The 11,369-nt window shown below is 35.2% G+C and overlaps 1 protein-coding gene across 1 annotated transcript in view; it reads left to right on the forward strand.

Moving 5' to 3' along the window:
* Positions 1 to 11,369, forward strand: part of LOC100943080 (cyclin-dependent kinase inhibitor 2A) — a 27,484-nt gene that overhangs the window by 301 nt on the left and 15,814 nt on the right. The gene's annotated exons all lie outside the window — the stretch shown is intronic.

Consider the following 11,369-nt stretch of genomic DNA (forward strand, 5'->3'; position numbering starts at 1 on the left):
GTCGAGGCGAGCGGGAGGAGTGAAGCGGGTAGTGAAGGCTGTTTCCCCATTCGAATTACAGTTAGAAATGTGGTTCTGCCACTATGCCCATTGTGCCTGGAGCCACCTTTACACACCTCTTCAACCCGTGGAACTCTGAGGTGAACCGAAAGCTTCTAAACCTACCTTTGCAATCATTAGAAGTGAGTGACTCTTGAATTTCCTGGGTGGGCTGCAAACACACACACGTACACACGAAGGTAAGCTGTATCTCCAGTGCGCTTTGTTTCGCCCTCGGGGGAATTAGTGGTAACAACTTAGTTTCCTGGAGGCGGCCTTTTTTTCTCCCCAGAGCGCTGGCTGGGTCACCCCTCACACCTTTCAGGAGAATGGAGGACAGGCGAGGGTAGGGGCTTGCACACAGCGCCTTCCTGAAATACTAACAATGATTGGAGGATTAGTAATTGCTGAAGAGCCAACACTTGCTTCTGGAGCATTTTACAGCCAGTAGGGAGATGGGCTTTCTTTATGATGGCCTTCGAGATTTTGAAACTGCTCAGGACGATGCTGGTATGTTTAGCAGATTATGTAACTACAGTGCTGACCCCAAGAAATCACAACTGTTCATATTTTAATCATCTCAGACTACAGTTAATACAGCTTTAAAATGAGGCCTACTTCTTGTAAAATAGAATTCAAGGTAATTTGTCCTCACACCAGATAAATCTTTACACAATTGGTGTAATTTCCTACTGCCCGGAAATTTTAAAAATATATATATATAACTACCATATACAGAATGCTAGTTAGAAGTTGGATAATAAGTCTAAAAGTAATTTAGTGAGGCTTCATGTTTATGACTGTCCTTGTAGGATCACTTCTCAGGGAGTATATAGCTTCAAGAAGCAAAGGTGGACAGAGGGGAAATTATATTTTTTAATTGCAATATTCATGTCCTTTTGACATGGAAGTGTAAACCGCTTAAAACCAACAGTGTATAATTTGGTGCCTCAATTTCTATTAGCAAAAATTTACAGTCTGTAGTATATACACACATATTGTCTTTTATTTTTATGTGATGGAGCTGTTTTAAAAAACAATAAAACGCTTGTAGGCCGGGGCGGTGGCTCACGCCTATAATCCTAGCACTCTGAGAGGCCGAGACGGGCGGATTGCCTGAGCTCACAGGTTTGAGACCAGCCTGACCAAGTGTGAGACCCCATCTCTAGCCATGCTCCTGTAGTCCCAGCTATTTGGGAGGCTGACAAGAGAGAATCCCTTGAGCCCAAGAGCTGGAAGTTGCTGTGAGGTAAGACGCCACAGCACTCTACCGAGGGCGACAAAGTGAAACTTTGTCTCAAAGAAAAAAAAAAACCCTTGTAAAGGATTTCATGGCCTGTTGCAGGGATCTAACTTTAGTTCATTTTAAAATATTAACAAGATGCTGTTTTTCTAAACTGGCTATTTACATTGTGGGAGAAAGTCAAAAGAATAGGATGGCATGGAGCCTAAAAATTTCCATGTTGTAGCAGTCAGGGTTTTCAAGATGTTAGCTTGTAGGAAAATGTGAGAAATTTTTTACAAGTGTGATTTTAAATATTCTTTCCTTGGAATTTAATAAACTAGAAAATAACTATAAAACTATAACTATAAACATAAAAAATGGCAGTTTGTCTGTAACACTACCTGTGTTTGAATATAGTTGTTCATATTAGTCTCTATAATTATTACAGAAGTTAATGTTACTCTATATAAAATTATTTTATTTAAATTATAAATTGCTTCTGGAAATCCATAGTAACAAAGTAGAAAAGGTTAAGGTATGAAATGGTATACTTTTGTATTTTATATTTTAGGAATATAGAACATAACAGTGTGTTTACTTTAAGTAGGATAAAATATTCATCTTATACTTTATTGGTTGTATAAAATGTTAAAAATGTTTAAATGATAGATTCATTGAAAATAACCATTTCTTGTTATCAGTCAATTCTCTAGGTATCAGTCAATTTTCAGGATTTAAGTGTAAAGTTAAAAGTATATTCACTACACAAAAAGCTCGATTTTCAGGAAGTATCTTAAGACAGAACACATGGCTTAGACAGAATACAATATGTATCTAGAAAATATGAGCAATTTTCCAATTTCATATATGAAATTATACACATAAAATAAACATCTAGAGGTATTAATTATAAATGATATGTAATTATATTTTTTACACGTATATATTATGCCTATGGTTATACTGATTTAGGAATGTATACATAGATGCAAATTATGTGGGGACCCATATAATTCCTTGAGAGGCACAGTGCTATAAAAATCACTTGCATGAATTATTTAATGTTAATGTAAATAAGTAAGGTGTTTTTATTTTAACTTTTAAAAATGTCTCTGCACATGTTTATGACTTTTTACATTACTAGAAATGTGCTTACTAAAATTCCTCATCTCTAGTTTATTAACCATAATACCTGATGAATTGCATTAATTAGTATACTACTTCTACCTTGCTGAGTTAAAGCAAAAAATAGTCATATTTTTATCATGAAGTTAAATATTCACTTGTTTATAGCTATTAGGATTTTTCTTTAATAACACAGAGGTCTTCTCAAGGTAAGCACTGGGCAGTTAGTATAAAATTATTCCCAATGTGCACACTATACCCGGTTTGTATTGTGTTCTAGAAACAGCTCATACTTATTTATCGTGTTCTTAATGAGCAATAACCCTTTCAGAAATCAAGACTTAATTTTACTTTTTAGAACTCTTGAATTTTTAAAAGTCCATTATCATACTAAGGTACCAACAACACAGCTTATTCCTGTTTATGTCCATATTTCATAGGTACACCACGTTTTATTACATGTTAGTTCATCACTAATAACCACCAAGGTAGAATTAAACTAAACCATTTTCCCAACCTGTGAACTGCTTAGTAACTTGATATAAGTCATCTTGAAAATACTTTTCTCATAGCAAGGCTCAACATTGGGCCCAGTGTTTTTATACTTTTAAAATCGTTAATCCTTTTTGAAAAACACACAAAAATCTTACTTGCCCCCCCCCCCACTAAAACACTCTAGGTAGGCCAAACTAAAACTGAAACTTCATACTGAAATACCTTAGACCCTTTATCACCTGCAAAACCTAATAAAAAGTTTTTAAGGTACTTTATTTCTGCAATTTAAATTATGAAAGTAAGGGACTATTTCATTTTCTAAATAGAGAATTATAATAATGAATAAGAATTTTTTAAAAGAACAGCTCTCTAAATTCTGATTCTTACACACCTAATCACTAATATTGCCTCCATTTATTATCTGATGAAATTAATGCACCTTTTGAATAGCTTACCAGCAAGAAAAACAATTTTGTACTATGTATCAAAAACTTTAAAAACATCCATACACTTTAATTCAGCTATCCTTTATCTAGGCATCATTTTAATGAAAGAAATATTTTGACAGATGGATAATAGTAGATTAATACAAGTGGACAATAAATAGTAGCAAGAAATTTAAAATTGCCAAAAACTCTAGCAACATGGTGTTAAATTGTGGTAAACATACACTGGAATATTAGGCAATCTTTTTAAAATAATATTTAATCGACTAAAATGATTACATTATAAAGTTACTTGGTTTTAAGAGCAAGATTCAAAACAGTAAACAATTCTTACTCTTTCTTTTCCTCTCCACCTCTCTGTGTCTCTCTCTCACACACGCACACACACACATTCTTCATGTACCAAAGTATTTATAATGGAATGGTTTCCGCACGATGAGAGTGACTGAGAAAGATTGGTAAAATTAATTTTCGTCGTTACACTTTCCAGTTTTCCAGAATGCTATGACCATCAACTAGTAAAATATACCTTATTTTCAAAGCCTTTGGTACTACCAACTGCACGTTGTGAATGAAGTAAGAGCTTCCTTAGCCTTACATGGGTAGGAAGGAGGAAAGGCGGGGGTACTGAGTTGTGTAAATATCATACACTACCAAGGTGCTTTAAGCTGCTGGGACTTCAGAGTCTAGAAAGAAGTGTTTGTTCGCTACGAAGTTCCGTTTTTAAACAGATAGGGACGCTATTAATAGAGGGTCTTCACCCAGCAACTGCAAGCAGTATAACCTGGCTCATTGTACCCTCACTGATTCCCCAACAATAAAAAATAAATAAATAAATAAATCTATAGCTACACCTGCCAAGGCCCCTGGGTGTTAGGCCTCCGGACACTCTTAGCAGTTCTTGAGATCCTTCTCTTCGCATCCTGCTCCGCTCCATTCATAACCAGTCTTCTCTGAATCAAGAATACTTAATAGACTAAAATGATTACATTATAAAGTTAGTTGGATCTAGGCTGGGGGTGCCCCAGGACTCCAAAGGGAGAGGGAGGTCAGGAGGTGAGACAACCGCTTACCTCCTTGCTCGCACCCCTTCACTCCACGTCCTCGCCCCTAACCTCCCCGCTCTCTGAATTCCTTGAGATACGCGAAGCAATTCGAAAGATGTAATGGGCTGCAGGGGCTGGACCCTCCAGCGAGAATTTAGACACATGGCCCACTTAACACTCCGCCCCATGCTCTCACCCCTTCCATTTTCAGCCTTCTCTGGGGCTGGCACTCACCCAAGTATTTCCTTAGAGGAGACAGGATCGAACTTACCGATCTAAGTTACGGGGAACCGCAAATCTGTGAATTAGACGAGGAAAGGGATTGGAGCTTCACCAGGGGGTGAGAGGGCAGGCAGAGGCGGGTGGGCCTGATCGGGGCCCAGGTGGGCCGTGGGGGGAGGCAGGGAAGGGTCAGAGGCTTCTCTGGGGCATCTGCCCAGCTGGAAAGTGGCTAGGCCCCTTTTTCTGAGGGGTGGGTGAGTGGGCGAGAGGGGAGTGAGTCAGGTTCACACCGACGAATCAAGGGGAAGGCGCGCTTCCCAGACTCCGGGGCCATTTGGTTCTCTCGCCAACCAGAAGAGGACCAAAGAAGGCCTAGCCCAGTTCTCCGCCTGGGGTACGTGGACAGTGGCCCCTAGGTATTTTTCCAGTGACGATGTCTCTCAACCGTGTTCATCTTACGTTGCAGTTTTCTCTATATTTGAAAATTTTCTTCCTCAGTTAAAACATTCAAATGAAATTGTTAATTAGAATGAAGATGTTAGTAGCTATGAAAACCAGACCCATTTCCATAACAGTAAGCCAACCCTGGAGAAAACCTTGGAAATAAATCAAAACTTTGTTCAAAAGATGAAAAAAAATTTCCTTTAAAGGTTTTGACTCTTCCGAGAAAATATCTGCCAATGCGAGACTTCAATTAGCAGATGGACCATATGCTAATTCACGCTATTTTTATTGTACGCAGCAAGCGCACGTGTATTTACAATTGTTGAAATTACCAAACGTCAATACCATTTATTTTTTTAAAGAAGGGAGGATTGAAGAAAATTTCAGTGCTCGGTCACTGTCCCTCAGTGCATTTATTTATTTCATGAGCCTGGGAATGATGATTTCATTTCAGCAGAATAATAAAATCAGAAAGAAGTAATAAAAGGAGAGAAATTAAAACCCTCATCTACCAGATTTAAATCCCCAAAGCATCAGAAGTCTTTTTGAAAAAAGTAAATTGGCTTTTGTTTTTTATGTACGTAACATGATGGTTTTGTTCATGAAAATATAAACGTTTTATCACAAAGAATTTTTTGATTATTCTTTAGCTCTCAATTTTTTCCTTCTTCTTCAAAATGTCTCCTAAATTATTTAAATGGTTTCAAAGCCAGTGAAATTTTTTTTAAAGAGAGAGATTCTTTAGAAGTTAAGAATTATGTGAACAAAGATATGTAATCTCTTTTTTTAGTTGACATTTTATTAATAATTGTTTCTATTTTTCATCTTGAACAAATTTTTTCTCTTAATTTTTTATTAAATCATAACTGTGTATATTATAAGATACATAATCTCTTAAGCAAATTGAAACTAACAAAATTGTACAATCCGAGTAATGTAAATAAAATGCCTTTACTTTCTTAATTCACATATGTGCGTAACCAGAAATTAAGAAGTATGGCAAAGGTTATGAGCAACATTATTACCTGCACTGCCATTAAAAATAAACATTTCTGGACCTAGTACCAGAAAAATCTGATTCAGCAAATTTGCTGTGGATCCTAGAAATACTGCCTTTTAAATACACACTAGAGGGGGATTTTATTACAAGTGGGCACAATTTGACAAATTAATCAACATTGCTTTTGATCTTATTTTTGCTTATTTATTTTGAAATGGAGGTCTGGGCTTTTAGGTTAGATTTCAAATGTGGGGGTTCATCATCTTTAAATGCCTGAGTCTGTGTAATGAATAGAGGAGGTATTATACCATATGAAGGAGACCCTTTATTTTTGTATGATGTGTCTGAATTGGGAAAGAGTCTGTTAGATGCCAGATTTTTATAATCAGAACATATTTGGTGGTGGTGGTGGTGGTGGTGGTGGTGATCAGGATAGATTTATGTTTTAAAGCTTGCAGCACCAGACAGAAAATTTCTCTATGATAAATATGATATCCTTTTAAAATACTATATACACTTACCTCTATTTAGACTGGTGAATGAGTTTCTATATCTCTCTCTATCTACATATATATGTATATTATATACTTTTACAAGAAGAACTTTTTGTAAGTTCTTTTGTAATAAGGAGTTTCTTTCATTTTCATTATCCAAACCAGACTCATAATAACATGGCAACCTAAAATTATGTAAGAGGGAAAAATCAAAACACAGGTGTTTCACAGGTTTAAATTGTGTTTAAGATTGTAGCAAAAGGTAGCTATAACAGAATAAAGCTCTTATGGACAAAATGACAGTTCTCTGTGTCTCTGTAAAAGCACAATGACAAAGGGGGAAATATAGATGAATAAACTAAAGAATAATTTACAATTATAAGAAAAACTAAAGTATGATGCCTTCCAAATTACAACCATCATTTTTCTGCCTTGAAGCAATGATTTGTTTAATATTACATCAAGGACCTTACTGATGTGTTAGGGGAAAGCTCATGTTTTGCTTGTTTTCTGGAGAGCCACCATTTTCTCTTTCTGAGGTCTCAGGCTGCCAGCTCATCTGACTCAGCAGTTGTATAACTCTCTCACCCAACTTAAAGAAACAGCAGCCATCTACAGAGAAATATCTCCCTCTAATTAAAAATTTAATTGTTAAATGTCCATACAACATGGGGCAGTTTGAAGTTTACTTCATGCAGTTTACCTGTTGAGTAGTTGCAGCTAAAAGTTTTATTTAACGTTTGAGTTGTAAAAGAATCTTATTGAAATTTTCTTCCTGAAACATATGGTCAAGTTCTGTTTAACCTTAAAAAAAATAATTATGAACAGCTTAAGGATATTAAAACTCTTCGATTTAAATTATTTCATTTAATTATCATAGTAGCCTATGTTTGAGACATTTTACTTTTTTTATTTCACAGATCTATAGACTGCAGCTTAGATAGGTTGCATGGACTGCCAAAATAGTCATTGACTAGTAATTCATGTACAATTCAATTTAGTTGCTTCTGGAGTGATGTAAACATATACATACATATCACTTCAGTTCCAACTTTTCTAGTTAATTGTTCTTTTGTAAGTTGCTTAACCCCTTTGGGTCTTTGTTATACTCAGCATAAATCACATATGTCCCAGTAAATATTTATTGATTGAGTGAATGAAAAAGTTCTAAAAGATAAGGCAATATAATAAGAACTAAAGTTCTTATGGGCTGTGAAATCATTGAATCTCATGATAAAACAAGGAGGTTAACACCTTTCAAAAATTTACTTTTTGCCTACAATAAAATTAATTGAAAACTCCCTGTAAATAGAAGTATTAATTATGTATTCCTATTTTGATTTAAAAGCAATAAATGAGCAACTAGTATAGGAACCAGCATCATGCAATAGAAAGATCATTTTCTTGGCATTTACATGACCTGTGATCAGATTCCATTTCCTTTTCTTACTAGCTATTGTGGTATTGACACCACTTAAAACTCTCAATGTTTCCATCTTCTTATCTGTAAACTTGACAAAATACCCTCCATGCATATGAATGAGATGAAATGTGGAGAGATTCATTGTAATTTTTTATTTTTGTAAATCTTTTGTATCTTATTTTATTTTATTTTTTCATTGTAATTTTTTAAACAGCATACATTTGTCAGTGCCTAAACTATACCTTAAAGAACATCATTAGTTTACTTTTACAGTAAATGCCTATGTCAATAGGTTTTAATTATTGAGTAGCTAGAAATTCCTGAACTCCATTTTAAAGAATATACATATAATAATAAAAATGTATTTACTCATTCACATTCTTGATGCACTCTGAGATGTTACATAAAATCATTGTAAATTTGAATACTCTTTATTCACATCTCTTTAGGGTGTGGCTTTAAGCTCTTCTAGTATCATGAAATAAATATTAAACAGTATTCTATCTTCTAAAGTAGGAAATCAAACTAGTTTTAGAAAACTGAAAGAAAAAATTATTAACTTGTCTTGAATTTGGCAAAAAGGTTAATAACTAAGACTTAACAATTTCTGGAGGGAACACTGAAGGATTTTTGATTTCCACAGAATGATTGTCACAATCTGAATTTTTGAACCACTAATTTTGACCAGAACAATTTTCTAAAACATTTTTAGTGCAAAAAGAAAAAAAAATTAATGCAAAAAATTATGTATATGTGGGTGTGATGGAAGAAATGAAGGTCAGAAACATTTATATCATCCTTCAAAACCTCAAAATGTCTACCTTAGAAGGTGACCTTTAATTATTCTCATGCACATTTGAAAAAGTTATTTAGAAGTAGAATACCAAAGAGACAAAATACACTAAATATTATACTTCTTTAAAGTTAAATAGACTGAAGGGCTTAAAAATGGTGCTGAGTAAACACAAAGTGTATTCTGTTATCATTATCTTTTACAATGGAAGTTACAGCCTTAACCATAAGAAAGAATAAGGTAAAACTACACCCTTAACCCAGAAATTCAAAGTTAAACATGAGTAGAAATGTCACATCAGTATGCAAAAGGTGCTAAAGCATTAACAGTAAGCATTAAAAATTTTAATCAGAGTTGAGTACATTTCAACATGATGTTCATTTCCTTGAAGGAAGTTCAGTCATGTACCAGGTAAAGAATGTGATTTGAGGAAGAGTGGTCCAAAACAAGAAAAGTTTCTTATGATCTTTTATAATATTATAGGAGAGTTTGGCTTCAGAACTCTATGAAGTTCAGGAAAGGCAACAGAAAATTGAATGTAACCGTAAGATTATATAGAGTCCCAAGAAAGCAGGCTACTTTGAAAGCATGGTTTTGTGGTGGACTGGGGATTATGTGGCAAAAGCATTCTCCATTTGATAAGGAAAACTTCAACATAGATGGTACCTTCAAAATTAGAGTGTCCTAAATCAGTGTTAAACCCATCAATCAACTATGAATACTCAATCTCCACTCCCAAGAGAGAAAATGGAATACAAAGTAATTTCTCTATGAGTTTCAATAGTATCTCTGCATTCTAATAGCACATACATGCATCAGTGGCATAAGCAGAAATAGGATATTATATGTGTCTGTGGTTAGCAATTAAAAAGGCAATACATGTTTGAAAGGAGGAAAAAGAGTTAGAAATAGAGGCCAATGAAGAAAACATGGCAATCCCTCAATTTTGCCTTTAGTTTCCTTGTACCTTCCAATTGACTGTGCTCCAAGGTGATGGTGGTGTGTGGCAATGAATGCAGAGGAATCACTGAACTCAAGAACACTCAGTGTCACTTCCCATGATTTACTGAGGGTTTTTGTGGAAGTTTTTTGGTTACATTACAGGCAACTTTGTTACAAAGAAGCTCTGTTTGCAAAGGGTTACAATTCAAAGAAGGCAGAATTAATTATACCTTTTAGGAGGTAGTTTTCTTGTAGAAGCCACAGACAACCTGCCAGAATGCACAGTAATGAACAAAAAATACACAAGAGGAAATTGACTTTGATGAGTAACATGACAGTAAATGTCATTTGTATTCTCAAAATAAAATAGGTTTCATTATGAGTACCTACTGCATAACCAGATTTATACACACACAAAACATTGTTCCTTACAATAACCATATGAGGTAAGTTTTGTTTTCCTTACTTTTTAAGATGAGGAAACAGAGGCTCAGAAAGCTTACAATAATTTATTCAAGCCCACAGAACTGAAATAGGTGGGGTCAGTTCTATCTGAGTCTAAAGATGAGGGTTGTCCCATTATCCTACACTGTATTTATGCCTCCTCCAAAACCGTAACTAATGATATGGGTGGCATTCTCACCAAGCATATCAAGTCGAGATAAGTAGCAATGGTCATACAAAGAATAGAGACCCAAGAGAGAATTGAGTTCAAGATCTGCCCAAACATTTATTGATTGAGTAACCATGGGGCAATGTACCAGCACTCTATTTGACATGTATAAATCAGAAGGTTGGCTTTTTGAAAGGCAACTTTGCAGTATGTTTCAAGAGCCTTATATTCTTTGAAAAACCAAAATACTATGTATAGTAGCAATTAGCAACACATTAAATATCTCACCATAAGGGCAGCAGTAAGTAAAAGATAGTTTTTTAGTAGAATGTATTGCAGCAGTTGAAAGTAGGTTTATGACATCTTTTCAGAGAAGTTTGGAAAATGCTGTAATGATAAGTGAGAGGAAAAGCTCATTTCAAAACTGAACAGCATTCACAGCATAAAGACTGAGCAAAGAAAAGACAGAAAGGCAATATTTCAAAATGTTAATAATTATTGCCCTTGCATAGGATAATTTTTTATTTATACAACTCATACTTTAATTGTTTTTGTATACATGAGCTGTAATCAGAGGGGGAAAGGCATTCAAAAATGAGAGGACTGGATTAAATGACTTTGAGGAGACTTTGAGTGACTTTGAGATCCAAATGTCTATTGTTAACTTATTCCAACCAAAGAATAATCACAGAAACACAGTTGTTCCTGAAAGTGCAGGTCTAGTTACCTCAGCCCAGGTTCTGCAACTTGTTTGATGGCAGGCACCCTCTTCCAAGGATGAGAAGCACTTCTGAGTTGTTCACTATGTGCTATATAAGTTAATCAACAAGATAAAAGATATTATAGTGGAAAGAATGTAGACCTCTCACACAGGAATGGGAACCTTGAGCTTGTGTTCTTACCTTCTTGTCCATTATTAAGCTCTCTGAGGCTCTTTTCTTTTGCTTCTTGAAAAAAGATAATACTGGCTCAGTGCCTGTGGCTCAAGTGGCTAAGGCGCCAGCCACATACACCTAAGGTGGCAGGTTCAAATCCAGCCTGGGCCTGCCAAACAACAATGAC

Source organism: Otolemur garnettii, unplaced genomic scaffold (genome assembly GCF_000181295.1).
Source record: "Otolemur garnettii isolate 467f Iridium unplaced genomic scaffold, OtoGar3 scaffold00006, whole genome shotgun sequence".
In the NCBI taxonomy this organism is placed as follows: domain Eukaryota; kingdom Metazoa; phylum Chordata; class Mammalia; order Primates; family Galagidae; genus Otolemur; species Otolemur garnettii.